The sequence below is a fragment of the Monodelphis domestica genome, chromosome 2 (genome assembly GCF_027887165.1).
Source record: "Monodelphis domestica isolate mMonDom1 chromosome 2, mMonDom1.pri, whole genome shotgun sequence".
NCBI classification, from domain to species: domain Eukaryota; kingdom Metazoa; phylum Chordata; class Mammalia; order Didelphimorphia; family Didelphidae; genus Monodelphis; species Monodelphis domestica.
Window position 1 is genome coordinate 238,651,610 of NC_077228.1, and position 19,066 is coordinate 238,670,675.

A 19,066-nucleotide genomic window follows, 5' to 3' on the forward strand; every position below is an offset into this window, starting at 1 on the left:
AAGTAGCTAAGTCTATTAGAATTGATCATTCTTCAATATTACTATTACTTTGTACAATGTTTTTCTGGTCCTGACAAGCTAGCGTTTAAAGAATAGGTAGTATTTTAATGAAGATCATGGGAAGGAAAACATTGTAGGTATGTAAGTGTAGTGATGACTCTAGTCATAGTCTATATTCTCTGATCTCAGGTGGCTTGCTCTCTTGACTTTTCAAAGCTCATAAAATCATAACTTTCTCCAATCTCTTTAACTTAAAAGCAGAAAAGAATGGACACAAAAGAGGGTGCCAAGGGGATATTATCCCCTCCCCCTCCTGAGTAGCCTGACCTGTCCATCAACATTCCTCACATAATACAGTGACGCCTGGTTTGTGTCCATTATGGGCTATATGTCAATAAAAGGGAGGGGGAAGGTCCTTTCTGGGTCTTTGCCTTCTTGGACACAGTGCTGGAGAGAGAAGTGAGGGGGAAGAAAGATAATGGAGCACATGCTTTGAGATCTTAGAGTAAGGCAGCAAGATTTAACTTTGGTCTTATTTAACCTTTCTAATAAACTTCATAAAAGTTAATAACTGGGTAGGAATATTAACTTAATTCTTACAAGAGTCAGAAATTATAACAGAGACATGAATTCTTGGTTTTATGTCAGCTCCAGGTAAGAGAGGGCCAAAGACCTTTTTCCCACTGGAGACCTATCTGGAGGACCTCAACAACTCATGTTCCTTCTCAGATACTAACAAATCTGGAAAGAGACCATAAACGTTAACATTACTCCACCCTACTTAGACATACTTTAGGGGAAGATAAAGTTGTAATCTCCTGATTGAACAATGAAGGTACTTAGTTCTCACCTTATAGTGAAGCTAGAACGTTAAGCTAAGTCTATTTTTAGACCTTAATACAAAAAGATGTTAAGTACCTATAAAGGTTAAATTAATCACAAAAAGGTGAAGTAACTAACAAAAGGTGAACTTAACAAAGAAGTGTTAAGTAAATCTAATCAAAGAAGGTGAGAACTAAAGAATGGGCAGTTGTAGAGAAAAGCGTCTGCTGTGATTGGTAGACATGAAAATTTAGGGGAGGGGACACAAGAGAAAAGAAGTCTATATGAGCAGCCTGGGAGTTCAGTTCAGGTAAACAACTCCGCCTGGAGGAGCTCCCTCAGACAGCTTCCTTGAGATGGTCTCCTGGTGACTTGGGTAAGACTGACTTCCTTTCCCTTGGGCTCAGGGAGGCCACTTTGGCCAAGGCCTTTAACTCCTTCCTGGCTCAGCCTGAGCTGGAGCAGTTTAAATTAACTCTTTCCTCTCTCTCTCTCTTCTCAATTCCTTTTCTCTATATTAATTAAAATCACCATAATTTCCAACTGACTTGGGTATTTTATTACTTGGCATTTTCCCTGGCAACCAAATTAATTTAGATTTTTAAGTCACAACTATAAAATTATCCTTACAAGTCAGAGCCAAGAGCCTGGCCTTGACCAATTATTACTTTTTGAATGAATCCCAATTTCTCTTATGCATCAACACAAAGTCAACAGCCTGAAATCAATTACAGGATATCTATTCATATTCCAACTTGGGGAGAAAGACAGTTGATAAATAATTCAAGGGCCTACTTAGTACAGTACACGCACTGTACTAAGATCTTGTAAGGATTATTTAGGGTCGTGACCTAATCTATATTTAATTTTTGGTCACCAGGGAATATCCCAAATAAAATACCCAAGTCAGTTTGGAAAATCTATGGTGGTTTAATCAATATAGAGGGAAGAAATCAAGGAGAAGAAAGAGGGAAAGGGTATAGGATTTCTCCCACCTGGCCTGTTCCAGGGGGAGTTCAAAGTCCTCTGCCACAAGGCTTCCAAAGATTAGAGGCTTCTAAATGGATAGTGTTTGGAAGGTAAAGGAGGAAAAATCAGCCTAAACTCCAAGAGAGCTCAGAGAAGACACCTCACCTAGGTTACTAGGTTTCCTCCAGTATGGTATCAAGGAAAACTCACCACAAAACCAGACAATAGCTGACACCACGCCAAGATGCCGAAAGGCTCAGCATGCTGCCGCCAGCCACCTCTCTGCCACAAAAGAGCACAGAGAGAGGAAGGGACACAAAATATATAGACAGTTTTACATCACTTTCCTGCATCTCACCTGTACCAATGGTAGCTTAAGCTTGACTTAGGACAGCCCAAGGGTCTGTCAGCTGTTTCTTATTTGTCATTTGCTAGCACATGTCTATCATAGGCCATCCTCCTAGATACTTAATCCTTAAGTATGGGTGTAAACATTCCTGATTTTGTTAGACTAAGAAGGGTAGAGTAATCTAAAGTTCACAATCTGGAGATACAAAACTAGACAAAAGACAGTCCTTCCCCTCAAGAAACTTGAAATCTAGTGGGGTAAACAATATACAACCAAATTCCCATTATATACCATCATTCATATTCAGAAGCAGGATTTGTAGCCTCTTCTTAATATCTCTAGAGAGGGATGCTTTCAATAGAAAAAGGAAAGTTTGGAAGCTAAGCATGCTGATGCCTGCTCACCAGCCTGTCTTTACATTAGCAAAGATATGAAGATCGGAGAGAACTCATGGGTTAGCTATGAAGAATGACAAGTAATCCATCTGGAGCATAAAAGAGAGTAATATGAAATATGGCTAGAAAGAGAAGGTCATTTGATTGATTTATTGGTTAGTTGTTTGATTTATGAAGGGCTTTGAATGTTAATCAGAGAAGCTCAAGCTTTATTCAGTAGTTCAATGATCTCCAAAGTAGGATTTTAGGTCTCCTGGGGGATCATGGCATAACCTGAAGCAATGCATAAACAATGACTTAAAGGGTGGGAAGATGAGACATATCATATTTACCTCATTTTACACATTACCTCATATTACACATATGAGACAACCATACTTACCTTTCACCAGTTATAATCCGATACCTCCCTACTCTTCCCCCTCCTCTCTACTACCAAAACTAGAAGCTTTTCTCCTTGGATACCAGAGCTACCGTCCCTAATGGGGGAGGGAGGGTAATTATTATTTTATTTCAACCTGATCACTCTCAGCAGTACCTGTGTAGGTACCATTAGAAAAATCCTCTCCATAGTATATTGCTCTTCTCTATTATGTAGATGATGTAATGGCAAGTGAGTAAGAACTCCACCTCTATACACATCTCTTTTTGTTTTGGGTGGAGCAGCATCATGCAAGAAGAGCAAGCCATTACAAGTTTCATCATATTATCTTTTTCCCCCGGACCCACTCCTAAACTTTCCTGTTTCTATTGAAGGCATCCTACTTTCCAGTCACCTGCATTCACAACCTTGATGTCATCTTCAGCTTTTCATTTTCATTCATCCCACATATACAATAAATTGTCAGATTTTATAATTTCTGTCTCTACAACATCTCTTGCATAATAAAATCTCTACATTTACAAAACCACCACCATATTTTAGGTCTTTGTCATCTTATCACTGGTCTATTATAATAACTTCTCAATTGGTCTCACTACTTCAAGTTCCTCCCTACTTGAATACATCCTCCATACACTACCAAAATTATTTACCTAAAGCACAAGTCTGTTCACATCACTTCACTACTGAATAAACTCCAGTAGCTCCCCATAAACATCAAATATAAACTACCCTGTCATTTAAAACCCTTTGCAAGTAGACTCCTTTCCATCCTTAATATTGTTAGAACTCTCTTTCTGCACAACTAGTTTTACTATTCTTCAGGCTCATACCAAAACATAATTAGCATATCCCAATATGAATAAGAACTCAATATAGGATACCATCCTTTAAGCAGAACTACTTAAAGAAAAAGGAATGGGTTTATATTTATGAATTTCTGCTGTTTAAATCAGTAACAACTCATTTTTTGCATGTTACTTTTGCATTGTGTGTGCTGACTACACAAAGAGAAATGATTCCTGCTGAATAGTTGTGTTTGTTGACTTTAATGAGGGGAAGGGAATGAACATTTACATATCACCTACCATGTGCCATGCACTATGCTAAGTGCTTTTTACAAATATTATCTCATTTGATCCTCATAGCAACCCTGAGAGGTAGTTGCTGTTATTATCCTCTTTATATAGCAGACAAAATTGAGGCAAACAGAAATTGAGACTTGCCAAGGTGCAGATAGTAAATGCCTAAGATCAGATTTGAACTTAGGTCTTTCTGACTCCAAGCTCAGCACTATCTAACTATCTCTATGACATTTTATTCACAACCTCTAATGGCCTATTGTTTGATTACTATATTGGGTTTCCATTGTTTTTGAGTCGTGTCTGACTCTTCCTGACTCCATTTGAGGTTTTCTTGGCAAAAAAAGAATTCTTTAGTTTCTTTAATTTAACGGGGGTTCTCTTACCATTGTGATGTAGGGATTAACTAGCCCACTGTGACAGGAAGCATACTGGGGAGCTCCTTGCTGAGCCAGTGTCAGATGCAGGCTGTGAATTGCTGACAGTTGGGAGAGTCAGTTGCTGATAATTGGTCAGTCAGTTGATGGCAGTTAAGGCTGTGAGTTGTGGGGAAGTTGGCTGCTTGGGTATGAGTTGGCCTTTGGGGGTTGGTTGCTGGTAGTGTGGATTGGCATTTAGTTGCTGGAATATAAAGGCAGGCCTGAGCTTACTGAGAGGGCTTTTGGCTTTAGCTTTTAAAGGGCTTTTTGCCTCTGGGATCTCTAGAGAGCAGGAAGTCAGTTTCATAGGCAAGGATCTGCTGTCAGTTTGCGACTGACAGTTGGGCTGATATAGAAAATCAATTGAAGGAGTAAGTGAGTGGTAGCTATCTATTATTTTAGGGAATTAGGTAGTTAGTGAATCATTTATAGATAGTATAGGTTAGATAGGCCTGGTGTTTGCCAGGCAAGAAGAAGCTATTCTCAGAAGACAGGTAAAGGTAGTTATTAGGAATTTTAGGTAGTGTTAGGAATTTTAGGTATATTTATAGGGTATAAGATTAGTAATCTCTTTTTCCTCTTTTCTATCTTTCCCTCCTTTACTCTATTATTTTACTATCTCTATTTTAATTAAACTAAAAGCTGCTAGAAGTTTTCTTTTCTCTGGCTTAAAGGGATAATATTAATTTATAACTCTAATATATTCTCATTAAAACTTAAATTATTAAAAGCTGCTCTCTTGTTTTGCCAAAACCCCTATTTTAAACCTTACATTCATCCTAACTCCATTTGGGTTTTTTTTAGCAAAGATACTGGAGTGGTATGTCATTTCCTTTTCAGTTCATTTTATATATCAGGAAACTGAGGCAAACAGAGTTAAATGATTTGCCCAAGCACACTCAGCTAATAAGTTTCTGATTCAGATTTGAATGAGGAAGATGAATCTTCCTGACTCCAGGTTTGGTATTTTGTCCACTGCACCACCTCTCTGCTCATCTATATTAGGTACCTTTTAATTAAAAAAAATACTATTAAAAAATTCCCAGGTTTGATTAGCTACATTTATCAAATTAACTGAATATTGAATAACAATTTTAAACCCTTATTTTCTATTTTAGAATCAATACTAAGTATTGGTTCTAAGGCAGAAGAGCAGTAAGGCCTAGGATTGAGGTTAAATGACTTGCCCAGGGTCACACCATTAGAAAGTATCTGAGACCAAATTTAAACCCAAGACCTACTGTCTCTGGGCCTGGCTCTCTATCCACATAGCTGCCCCATGACTAACAATTATTATTTACAAGTTTATCCTACATTTAGAGTTGTTTTTTTTTTTCTCAGAACATAACATATCATATTCACTCACATTGTTCTCAATTAAAAGAAAATTCTAATAATATTTTTAGTGAATGTAAAACACTTACCCAGGCAGATTGGGCTGTTCTCTGAAGGATATTTACTCTTTTGTATTCCATTATCTTTGTTAATGTGTAGAACTTCCTTGGTTTCTGTTTTACTGCTTGCTTCTATCTTTTTTTATTCTAAATGTATTTTTAATATTTACATTTACTGCTTGCCTATTATCTGTGATTTGTGTGTGTGTGTGTGATAAACAACTGTTTGGGTGGCAGAGAACTAACCTGGCCAAGAACAAGCTAACTAATACCTTCCCAGTCTGGGAGTGGAACAGCCCACCCAAGGCCACAAGGTAAAGTAATTCTTATTCTGAATCCCCAAAGAGCGTCATATGCCTAGACTTCTATCTCTTTTGCAATAAATATGATTTTATTCTACTCAATACTCCTTTTGGAAATAAGAGAGTGAAGAGGTTATCACTCAGTCACAGGCTATTGTCCCCAAGAATGGAAATCATTATCTCCCTTGGAGATTCAACAATGGCCCTTTCCAGATCCCAGATCTTATCTATCTAAATATATTCCTGCAATACCAGCTGCTTTACTTCCTGGGTACCTATGATTTAAATCTAATCCATTTCACAAGTCAAGAAACTTATTAGGAAAGAAAAAAATGGATTTGTACCATTAATAAATAAAATAAAAACATTGTTTAATCTTTATCTCAAACTTTTAATTTCTATTTTGTGTATCCTGTAATGTATATGAGTACAAAAATGTTGGTATGTAATTTATAAATAAATATAAATATACAAGGATTTTGATAGGTTATATGATAAAAAAAATTGGAGACCCTTACAATATAGCTGGCAACTTTCTGGGACAGATGTGGCTTAATGCTGAAAGAATAAATTTGAAATAATGAAGAATTCTCCTTATTGGCCAGTGAACAAGAAGAGTCACTCACCTTAGTAGATCTTAAAAAGGGAATGATGAAGGACAGGTAGGTGACTCAGTGGATAGCCAGGCCTGGGGTTGGGAAGACTTGGGTTCAAATGTGGACTTAGTCACTGGACAAGTCACTTAACCCCAGTTACCTACCCCTTATCAATCTTCTGCCTTGGAACAGATCTATTCTAAGACTAAAGGGAAAGATCTAAAAAAAATAAGGGAATGATGACTACATTCTTTTGCCTCTATCTTAGTCTATCAAGTGAGTCAAATTCTTTGATCCTCTTGTGAGAGAAGCAACATGAGACCTTCTTTAGCCCACCGAAACTTTAAAAGTTGCCTCCGAGGCTGGAAATAATGAAATGGGAAAGTGGGGGAAGAGATATGACTTAGTTCTCCCATGCCCCAAATCAAGAAGCATGCTCACAGGATATAATCCCAAGTTAATAAGGTATTAGCACCCTTAAAAAAAAAAAAGTGTGTTTGAACACCTTTTTCTGATTGAATTGGAAGGTATAAGGTGATTGGCTAGGCTGAAAACTGGTAGTTAAGTTTTGAAGCGTATAGAGTGCTAGATAGATTAGTCAAAAAAACTTGAATTGAAATCTAAGATAATAGTTTTCCAGACAGACCCTCCCTTCCCCACCATTTTCCAAACCCTCAGAGGACTAGCATGTTGGATCTCCAGAGAATAGATCACTACTTCTGCCTCAGGATTCTGAAGGCTAACCCTGAGGGATTGGCAATGAGTTTTCCAGTATTCATGTTCATAAGCCTTCATCAGTATGCACTCCATTCATTGATCCAATTGACATCAATTAGTTAGCCAGAGTTAATTCCCTTTCATTTAGGAATATTTGCTTAAAGAGAACATAACAAGGAAAGTTGGTACAAAACATTCTCTCTACAAAAATTTGTCATTTGCTCTCCCATGAGTACATCTGGTGTGTGATCTTTTGATGACTTTTTTTTTTTTGGTAACCTGGATTCATCTTGTATCTATAACTTGGGATGCAATTTTAATTTGGAACAGAAACTTACTAGTAGCCTACCGTGTTTCTTGGCATAAGGCTATCAAATTTTGCCTTCTAGTGTAGTGGAGGTAGATCAGTGGCAGATATAAAGTTCTCAGTACCTGTTTACACAAGCCACCGTGAACTGTGGAACTGTCACTGTACCTGGAAAGTTTTTCACTTTCTCTCTCCATGCTCCTGAGAATGGGAAGCTAAAATATCTCAGGTGAAAAATGTGTGCCCAGAGCAGCTGAATGCTGTTGCTACCTCCCTTCCTCTCCGCCATCTCTGAGACAGTTTCTGAATCTAATTGGTGTCTACCAAGGAGTTATATAAAAGGCTCCTATTTGGGATATTGAGGAAGCACCAAAGTTGAACAGATTTACTACTGCTGCTGGTAGAATCCATGGTGAAATGTGGACCATCCAGAGCCATCATAGAAAAGACTGAAGCCATCCTTCAATAACTTCAAACCCTCTCCTTACCACTGAGAGTGAATCCAAAACTGTTTCTTTGAAACTTATGTTTTAGATCACTATCCCCTTAGTCTATTTTTTAAGACAGTATTAAGATAAAACTGTGGTTGGCTTTATTAGCATTATTAGTTTTTATATATTTCATTTGTTCTAGAGCAGAGGGGAGATTATAGTAATTTACACAGAAAGAGAGAAGGAAACTCTAACTGGGGTTTCCCCAACTCTGGGCTCAAAATAAACCAAAATGATTTTATTGATAAATATTTTCATAACTCCCCCAAATCAGGGAAAAGATCTTAAGCACAAATCACAATCATCATGAATTCCCCTGGGGAACAAATGAATCATTAGAGAAAAGGAGTCTTGGTAAGGACAAACTCTCTCCCAGAACTTTGGTGAGTCAGTGGCCTAGCAACTTTCCTTTCCCATTTTTAGAATTCCAGCAGGGTTCAAGGAAATCCCTTCTCCCTTGGGCTAAGGCCAATGACTCCTAAAGAATAGTGCAATGCTTGGCACATAGTAGGTGCTTAATGCATGTTATTTTAAAATTTAGAGATTGGAAAAGGTTCCTCAGACCTAAGGATGGGTAAATGTTATTAAATTAAATCAGTTAGCTTGGATTTCTTCCTTTGAAATCTGTCCAATCATATCCTAAGAGAATAACTCTTAGTATCATAAATTTGAATCAGTTCTTTTTAAATCTTTGATAAGAGACCTTATCAGAGAAACTTGTTACAAAGATTTTTTTTCCAGTTTATCTATTTCTCTTCTAATTTGTGCAAAAACTTTTTTTACCCATTTTATCTTGTGTTTTTTTTCAGTGTTTTAGTCGAGAATGTTTCCCTTCCCCATAGATATGAAGATAGTTTCTTTGCTACTCTAATTTGTTTATCATGTGACCTTTTCTATATTAGTTCCCAGCATGAATTCATCAAGAACTGTCATGCTAAACTAATCTCATTTTCTTTTCTGATGTAATTTCCTTGAGGGCAGGTTTTTTTTTAAACCTTTACTTTCTGTCTTAGAATCTATACTAAGTATCAGTTCCCAGGCTTTCTGCTGGGTAAGTGGGGTTACGGTTAAGTGACTTGCCCAGGTTCAAACAGCTAAGAAGTATTTGAGTTCACTTTTGAATCCAGGTCCTTCCCCTTTCAGGTCTGGCTCTCTGACCATCAAGCCACCTAGCTGCTTTAAGAGCAGGCTTTTGCTCCGTTTTTTGTGTTCCCAGTGTTTAGCACATCGCCTGGTTAATTGGTTGTTGTCCTTCTTAATGAAAAAGGACTGAAATGACATTATGCCAGGGCAGTTTACAGTGTGTCCAACTATTTCTCAGAAGGCTCTACCACAGTTTGGACACAAATAGCTTGAACATTTGAGCTAGAGATATATCTAAATTTGCTCATTTCACATTTCTTTTGAGATACTTTTAATTCTTCTTTTGCTCCTAGAGCCTTCTTTGATGTTGGGCACATCATGCTGGATGGTCCTGTCTAGTTTCTCCTATGTTTCACAATTAATACCAAAATTCTTCAGAGGGACCTCTAGGGTGTTGATAGAGTACTGGAATCAGAAAGATCTGAGTTCAAACCTGACATGTGTGACCCTGGGCAAGTCACTTAACCTCTGCCTTGTCAAGGTGATACTGTTTCTTATGATTCTGTGTCATTTAGAATTGCCTTGGTTTCTAGATCTTGATGAGAAACATCAGGATTAACCTGATAAAACAATGACGCATGCCCTGAAAATGTTCCTGCACAAGAATAGTTCAAATTGCCCTAAACTGTCCCAGAGTCCCTATAGATAACATCAAGGCTGCCTTCTATGTTATCAAAATTACATCCTCATTTATATTCCGAGTTGCTAAGGAACATCTCTTGTTTCTGGGCAGAAGTTTCTTCCCTGTCGAATCCTACAGACCTCCTTCTCTTTCTTAATGTACTATAACCCTGTAACCTCCTCTTCCTCCTTCCCAGGCTTAGTTCTATCCCAACCCTCCACACTTGTGTTTGTTTTCTCTCTTTTAAAAAAATAAAGTTGTTGAGTATCCTGTAGCTCTCTGGATTTCCTAGGGCTAATATAGCCTATTGCTCTTTGGTTTTGGGGGGAACAGAATAACTCCGCCTCTCTAGTTTTTAAGCCTTAATACACTGGAGGAAGAAAAATGACAAACCACTCCAGTATCTTTGCTAAGAAAACTCCATGGACCATATCGTCCACAGGGTTACAACTGAACAATAATTGGCATATAGTTAGTGCTTTTAATTGATTGATACTGAAAAATTTAGACTAGTATAAGAGAGGTTTAATCTAGTAGTAGTGTTTGACTTTTTTAACCATTATGTTCCATCTTAGAATCTTAGACATACTTAGATCATATTGATTCCAAGGCCTAGTCAATTGAGGTTAAATAAATTGTCCAGGATCGTACAGCCAGGAAGAGTTTGAGGTCAAATTTGAACCCAAGACCTGCTTTCAATTACAATTTCTACCAACTGTGTGTCCCTGAACAATTTACTTAGCTTCAGACAACTTCCTACGCTAACGTATAGCTAATTTTCAGATCCTGGGGCTGAAATCACAGAGAAGACTCTGATTTGTATAATTAAATTAGTAGACAAAGGAGGTACTATAAATACAGTATATTTAGATATAAGCAAATCACTTAACAAATTCTCACAGCTGCTACACCAGATGGAGAAATGTGAACTCAATAATAGTGCTTCTTGGTGGATTTGAAAAGACCCAACCCAAAGACCAGTTCAATGATCAAGCCATTAATGTGACAAAGTATAAAAGGTTCTGTGGTAGAGGGCCCCAGGAATCTGTCTTTTGCCCTATGTTCAACATTTCTAGCAAAATTATCTGGGTGTTTTAATGGACTTTGGAATGATAATCAAACATGCTAATGCCATGATTATGTCTAGAACAAAAAAGGAGAGTTTTATTGTGCAAAACTAGAATGCAAGGTTCAGTTCCTAACATTTTAGGAAAGACATAGATCAGAGGAAGTGTGTTCAGAGGCCAAAATGGTAGAGCAAATGTACTGGAGAACATGTGACATGAGAACAATTAGAAGGAAATCAGGGTATTTAGCCTGAAAAATATAGGACTAGATAATCTACATGGCTTCTCAAGTTTCTCTAAGCTCCAAAATTATATGATTCTTCTATTATCATTTTTGACATTATCTGAATTTATAAATATGAAGGCCGTAATTATAATTCCTGTAGTATCAATAATCTGTATGCTCATCAGAGGCTATCTGTTCCAACCTTTACTAGACAAAGAAATGCCCTCTTCAAAGTCCCTGACCTAGCCTTGGCTTGAAGACCCATTGCCTCCTAAAGAGCCCATTCTGCTTTAACATAGTTCTAATTGTTAAGAAGGTCCTCTCCTTCAATCAAACTGAAATTTGCCTATTTCCAGCTTCTAGACATTACCCTCTAAAATCAAATAGATTAAAAAGGATTACCAAATCCTCCACATCCCCTTCACTCTATTCCAAGTCCTCTTTTTTTTAAAACCCTTACCTTCTATATTAGAATCAATACTATGTATTGGTTCCAAGGCAGAAGAACAGTAAGAGCTAGGCCAGTGATGGGCAGTCTTTTAAGCTTGGTGTGTCAAAATTCTCCAAAAAACCCAAACATAACTCGGTTGGGGTGTCACGTTGAGAAAAAAAAACTGTAATTTTACGATATTTATAGTTTAAATAACAAAAATGTATAATTGTAATATATAACTATATTTAATAAACCAAAAACTAATTCTTTAAGTTACCTGCTTAGTGACTTCTTTGTTCATCTGTCAGTCGGTTTCTTTTGTTGGTCTTGATATTATTTAACTTGTGTGGAGTGCCATGAACTAAGATAAGTGACGGGGAGGGGGAATTCTTTAACTAACCTGCCTATTAGTGACCTTTTTGTTGCTGAATTTCATTGGCTAAATCTTCAATTGAAGGTTGATATTTTGTACACTTCAAGCCCAAGCAAGTGCTACTAACTTCATCTGTCAATCTGTTTCTCTTTTGTTGGTTTTGTTATTATTTAATGCTGAGAATAAGGTCTCACAAAAGTATGTAGAGGGGAAAATTGTGAGTAAAGCCATTACTATATTTTTCAGGGTGCTAAAAGTGTCTGGTAATGGGTTCCAGGCACTCCTCATTGCATGTGGGCCAGAGCCCTGCCCAATCTTCTGCTGGCCTGGTCCCACCCCACCCAACCACCAGCCTGCCTGTCCTCCTTCCCTCTCCCGCGGGAGCCCCACATGCCCCAGCTGCCTGGCACACACTGCCTGCCACTTGCCCCCACCCCCTCCAGAGCATGAAGCAGTCTCCCCACCTTAGGCCAGGGCATGGCCACCAGTGCACGGCTCCCTGAGCAGCTCCCAGCCCTGAGACGCCCTGAGCCTGCATGCAGCCATGTGTCATCGAAAATGGCTACACGTGTCAGTGCTGACACACATGTCATAGGTTTACTATCGTGGAGCTAGGCAATGGTGACTTGCCCAGGAGGACACAGTTGGGAAGTATCTGAGGTCAAATTTGAACCCAGTACCTCCCATCTCTAGCCCTGGCTCTCAATCCATTGAGCCATTTAGCTACCCCCATCCAAATTTTTTCTTCAACCTAAACATTCCCAGTTGTCTAAATTCTGACTTGAATCTTAGTCTGCCTTTCAGTTGTTATATATACATGACTCTTATTTCCCCAAAAGTAGAGGCAGTTAGGTGGTACAATGGACAGAGCACGGGATCTGGAGTCAGGAAGATCTGAATTCAAATTCTGTTTCAGACAAGTACAATCTGTGTGACCCTAGGTAAATCAAGGTTACCTCTGTCTTCCTATTTCCTCAACTGAAATGCAAATAATAGCAGCACTATCTCTCAGAGTTGTGATGATGATGAGAAGGAGGAGGAGGAAGAAAAAGAGAGAAGATGACAACAGTAGGTGGCACAGTGGACACAGTGCTGGGCTTGGAGTTAGGAAGATTCATCTTCATGAATTCAAATCTAGCCTCTGACCCTGGGCAAGTTACTTAATCTTGTTTGCCTCGTTTCCTCATCTGTAAAATGAATTAGAGAAGGCAATGGCAAAATGGCAAATCACTCTGGGATCTTTACCAAGAAAACCTCAGGAAGAGTAGGATACAACTGAAACAACTGAACAATAACAGTAAATAATCATAATAGATAATATCTATGTGCCAAGAACTGTGCTAAGTACTTTATAGTATTATTTGCCTTAGTTCTCTCATCTATAAAATGAGGATGATAATAGCATCTGTCTCCTAGGATTATTTTAAGGATAATAATAATAGATTATATTTAGATAATGCCTACTATGTGCTAAGATATGATGTCATTTTGTCTTCACAATAACCTTGAGAGATAAGTTCTTTTATCATCGCCATTTTATGAATGTGGGAACTAAGGCAAACAATATTGCAAAGTGTTTAGCACAGAGCCTGGCACACAGTAGATTTTAATACATGCTTGTATCCTTACTTGCCAACATCTTTCACCCAGAAAGACCATGAGTTCTGCTCATTTTGTATTTCCTTAGAACAGTGATGGGGTAACTAGGTGGTTCAGTGGATAAAGTACTGGGTTTAGAATCAGGAAGATCTGAGTTCAAGTCTGGCCTTAGATACTTACTAGCTATGTTTGCCTCAGTTTTCTCATCTCTAAAATGAGCTGAAGAAGGAAATGACAAACCACTCCAGTTTCTTTGTCAATAAACCCCATAGGAGATCACAAATGGTCAGATGTGACTAAGACAACTGAGCAATAACAATGAAAAACAATGGGACATACTCTGTTGCTGCTCAATAAATAGTTGCTTCATAATGTAGTGAAACAAACATTGGATAGGGAGATAGAGTACCTGACTACTAATTTGAATTCTGCTACCCCTTGACACCTGTGTAACCCAAGGCAAGTTTCTTTCCTTCTCTAAGGCTTAGTTCTCTCTTATATAAAATGAAGGAATTGGACTGAGTGAACCCTCTTATTCTTCTGGCTCTGACTTTATAGGGACAACAGAAGAACCAAATCTAATCCTTGTTATGTAACCAGCTCCTAGAAAAAGGACCAACAAGCAAACCCAGAATTATGAGTGCCTCTCATTTAAAAGAAGAGAACCCAAAAAATCATTGAATTTTAGAGGTGGAGGAAAACTCAGAGCTAGTCTAATAGAAAGAGCATTTGATATTAAACCAGGCTTCTACCTAAGGTTAAACCCTCACTCCGATACTCTTTGACTTTGGGACTATTGGTAAGGCTCAGTTTCCTCAGCTGTAAAATGGGGAAGATAAAGAAATCTTGTCTAGTAGACAGAGTGTTGGTGTTGGAATTGAGAAGATCAATATTCACATCTCACCTTTATTAGTTGTGTGACCATCAGCAAATCATTTAATCTGAGTAATATCATAAATCATTAAGTCTGTTTCTTCCAATTTCCTCCAATTCCTTCCAATTTGCAAATTGGGGTCAATTGTGGTGTTGTGGAACTCAAAAGAGATAATGTATATTTGCTGCTTTATATGTCACAAAAGATACATAAAGGTGAGCTGTTATTATAATTATTGTTATTTGCACTGTTTATTTCATATTGAAGTAATAACTAAAAAACTAGAGTAGATAACAAACTATGAGGTAGTACAGTGGATAGAGAGCCATGCCTGGAGTCAGGAGGACCTGGGTTCAAATGTGACCTCAGATACTTCCTAGCTGTTGTGGCTAAGTAAGCAAGTCACTTAAACCCAAATTACCTAGCCCTTTAGACTCTTCTGTATATACCTAGTATACTTAGCATGATTCCAAGACAGAAGGTAAGGATTTTTTTTTAAACTCTGATATTTTATAAATATTAAACTGCTATATGAAGGTGAGCCTTTATCACCTAGCAAACCCTTCTCTTTAACAACTTTGGAAAATGAGACCCAGTCAGTTTCCCAAGATCATGTACCAGGGTGGGTGACTCTCTCCAGAAAAGATTGACACACCTAATGGTCTAGGTTAAAGTACTAGACAGAATGGGACCCCTACTGTGCCTCCCCCTTCCCTACCCTGAAAGAATGTACAAATTATCCCAGATCCCATCTTCCTAGCAGTCCAGGGGCAGCCTTGGAAGAAGACAGTGGATACAGTATTCTCCCAACTACTGGTAGTGAGCTGATCCTGGACTCAAATTAAATGCCAGACCCCAGTACACAGCACAGCTGAGATTTTATCATCTCTAGCAAAGCATTTGCAGTCAATAAGTGGATTAATTAATTCTCCTCAAAGACCTATCAATTATTCATTCTGGGCCACAGACAAAACAATTAGATCACCTATTGTAGCCTACTGGCTCCACCGATCATGGGAGATAGAGCAGGGGCTAGGAAAGGCTGCAGTCAGCTCTGCCCTTTGCCTCCTCTTCTTCCCATGGACCCCACAGATAACCATGAAGCCTCCCTGTTTTATTGCAGATTCCTCATCAAATATTACCACCTAGGAGAAGGAGTTTATTCCGCCGAGAGGGGTAGGGGGAGCAGGAGATGTTACATTTAGAGCAGGGATTCTCTTTATTTTTTAAGGAAATAAAATGTAGATAAAAATTAAACAAAAACAAAAAACAAAAAAACACCCAGACTTCCTTACTCCCATTGTAGGATCACAGATTATGGGAGCTGAAAGAGATCTTCAATATCAACTTGTCTAACTTCATCTTACAGATGAGGAAACTATAATTTAGATATCTTTTTCAAGTCACACAGGAAGTAGGTGGCAGGGCTGGGATTCCAAAGCAAGGGCTCTGACTCTAAAGCCAGGGCTCTATAGTTCATCAACTTGAGACCAGAAAGGTCTGTAGATGAAATCAAGTGTGCTCTCCCCTTTCCCCCCTTTCTACAGAAAGAGAAATTAAGACTTAGAGAGGGGAAAACCCTAGCCTAAGGTCACACAACCAATTCAATTATAGGCTCCATCTTCCCTCTCTTGGGCAGTGGGCAGGTAGCTGGCCCCATTTGCTGACTTCATACCCTGGTCTGTTATGCTAGGCTGGGACTCTGCCTTGGGTTTTACAAGGAAAGGCAGGAAGAGGAGTGGTACATTCTTCCACAAGGGGCCTTGCTACTCATGAATCTGAAGGACAGGTATTTCATGACCTGAGACATCATCAGTAGTAGTAGTAGTAGTCTCTCGGTGATCGAGAATGACTATTGTCTTTGTGCAGTTTCATCCCTCATGTGGCTTTGGAGTCCAAAGACTGAGGCACAAAGTTTGTGGCACATGGGGCATGGAATGCCAGTTGTTATGGGAGGTGTGGTTGTGGGTTCGCCAGCTGCTTCTGACAGAGGCAGCAAGTTCTAGTTGCTTTGGTGTAATGCCAGCCCACTTCAAGTTTGACTTTAGCTGATCCTTGAATCTTTTCTTTGGTCGACCTTGTTTCCTGAGTCCAGCTGACAGTTCACCATAGAATACCTCTCTTGGTATTCGCTGTGGGTCCATGCGGATGACGTGTCCAGACCATCGTAGCTGAGTTTTGAGGACCATGACTTCGATGCTGGTGGAGTTGGCTCTGTTGAGGACTTCCTGGTTGGTGATTTGGTCCTGCCATCGAATCCTCATGATTGACTGGAGGGAGCATTGGTGGAGTTGCTCCAGCTGTTTCATGTGCTTCCGGTAGTGTCCATGTCTCACAACCATACAGGAGCGAGCTGAGGACCACTGTGTTGTACACTTTGAGCTTCGTCACAGTGCTTACACCTCGGTGTTGGAGGACTTTGGAGCACAGGTGCCCGAGTGCCTGGCTGGCCTTTTGGATCCTGGCATCAATCTTGTGGTCTAGGGACCCGTCGTTGGCGATGGTGCTGCCCAGGTACTTGAAAGTGTTGACGTTAGAAAGCTGCGTGCCGTCGATTGTAATGCATGGCTGGTTAGTTGGCCTCCCTGGTGCAGGTTGGAACAGCACCTCTGTTTTGCTGAGGCTGATAGTGAGGCCAAACAGTTTTGTTGCGGTAGAGAACCTGTCCACAATGGTTTGAAGATGATTTTCTTGGTGGGCCATGAGAGCACAGTCATCTGCAAAGAGAGCTTCCAGGATGAGTCTCTCTGTTGTCTTTGTTTTTGCAGTCAGGAGGCGAAGGTCAAATAGTGAGCCATCCAGTCTGTATTTGATGTAGACGCCCAGGTCTAGATCCATCACAGCATGTCGTAATACTTGGGTGAAAAATAGGTTGAATAGTACCGGAGCGAGGACACAGCCTTGTTTCACACCATTGGAGATGTTGAAACGATCGGAAGTCTCTCCGCCAGATAGGACTTCCCCTGTCATGTCGACATGAAAGAGCTGGATCAGTTTGATGAATTTTGCTGGGCAACCGAGCTTGCTGAGGATCACCCACAATGCGTCCCTGTTCACTGTGTCGAACGCCTTTGTCAGGTCTATGAAGACAATGTAGAGACTCAGGTTCTGCTCAAGGCATTTTTCCTGCATTTGCCTCACCGTGAAGACCATGTCGATAGTGCTGTGATCTGGTCGGAAGCCACATTGTGATTCGGGCAGGTTCTGCTCTGAAACAGATGACAGGAGTCTGTTGAGTATAACACAGGCGAGGATCTTTCCAGCAGTGGAGAGTAGTGAGATGCCTCTGTAGTTGTCACAGGCTGCTCGTGAGCCTTTGTTCTTGTATAGGGCTACGATGGAGGCATCATCAATGTAGCCATAAAGGTAAAGGTCAAGTTTGGTGGCCTGCAGGTTGGCTATGACCAAGCATCATCCTTTACAATTTGATGAGCAGAGGCAAGCTACCACTGGATCAGATGTGCCCTGATGTGCTCAGGGTGATGTACAGGTTTGTATTCCTTCAGGCTTCATCTATGAGTTTGATGGCAAGGTATATTCACAGGATGGTTTCCCTCAGTGGATAACCACAATACATAGTCAGTCAACTGCCTTGAAGTGCATACTGCCTGCCATTACATTAATCACATATTGCTTCTATAGAAAAAAAAATATGGGGTATTGGTCCCAGCAGAAGAGTGATAAGATAATAGAGGTTAAGTGATTTGCTCAGGGTTACACAGTTGGAAAATATCTGAGGTCAGATTTGAACCAAGAATCTCCCTTTTATAGACCTGACTCTTAATCCACTGAGCCACTGAGCTGCTCTCTAATACATTGTTTCATATTTGGCATACTCTTCCACAAACATATTTTTCTAGGGACTTAGTTTGTTCCTGAGGAAACTAGAACCCACATACAACCCATCTATATTCTAGCTCACCAGGAACTTCAGGATGCCCACCCATTCAAGTTGTAGCAGTGCCATCTAAGCTGGCTGCTCTAGAACATTACACTGAATTTGGGTAATAAGCCCATTCTTCCATGGTCCACACACCTGATGATCCTGAAATCTGAGATGTCTAAGGAAAACTAATGCTCATTTCCATTTGTAAATACCATAATGGAAGAAGTATGCCAACTCCATACTTTCACTTAACTCTTCAAATGGGTCAGATATCTAGAGGAGTCCACACTTGTCTACATAATAGAAATCTATGGACCTCCCAGTAAGATCCCAACTATGTAGTTCACCAATATCACCAAGTCCCAGTCCGGTCAGAGGGACCCAACTCTCCTACTGCTTAATAAACTAATAATTCCAGAAGCATGGATTCTTAATCTTTTTTTGTGTCAAAGACCTTTTTGGTAATCTGGTTAACCCTCCTCAGAAAGACTTCTAAATACATATGTAACCTGAGTCTCCATTGGGTATGCTCAGTTTGCCCAGCATTGAGGTTACTGTGCCTCTTACCATATGGGTCAGGGTGGCCTGTGCCAATCACAATTAAAACTTGCGAGACCC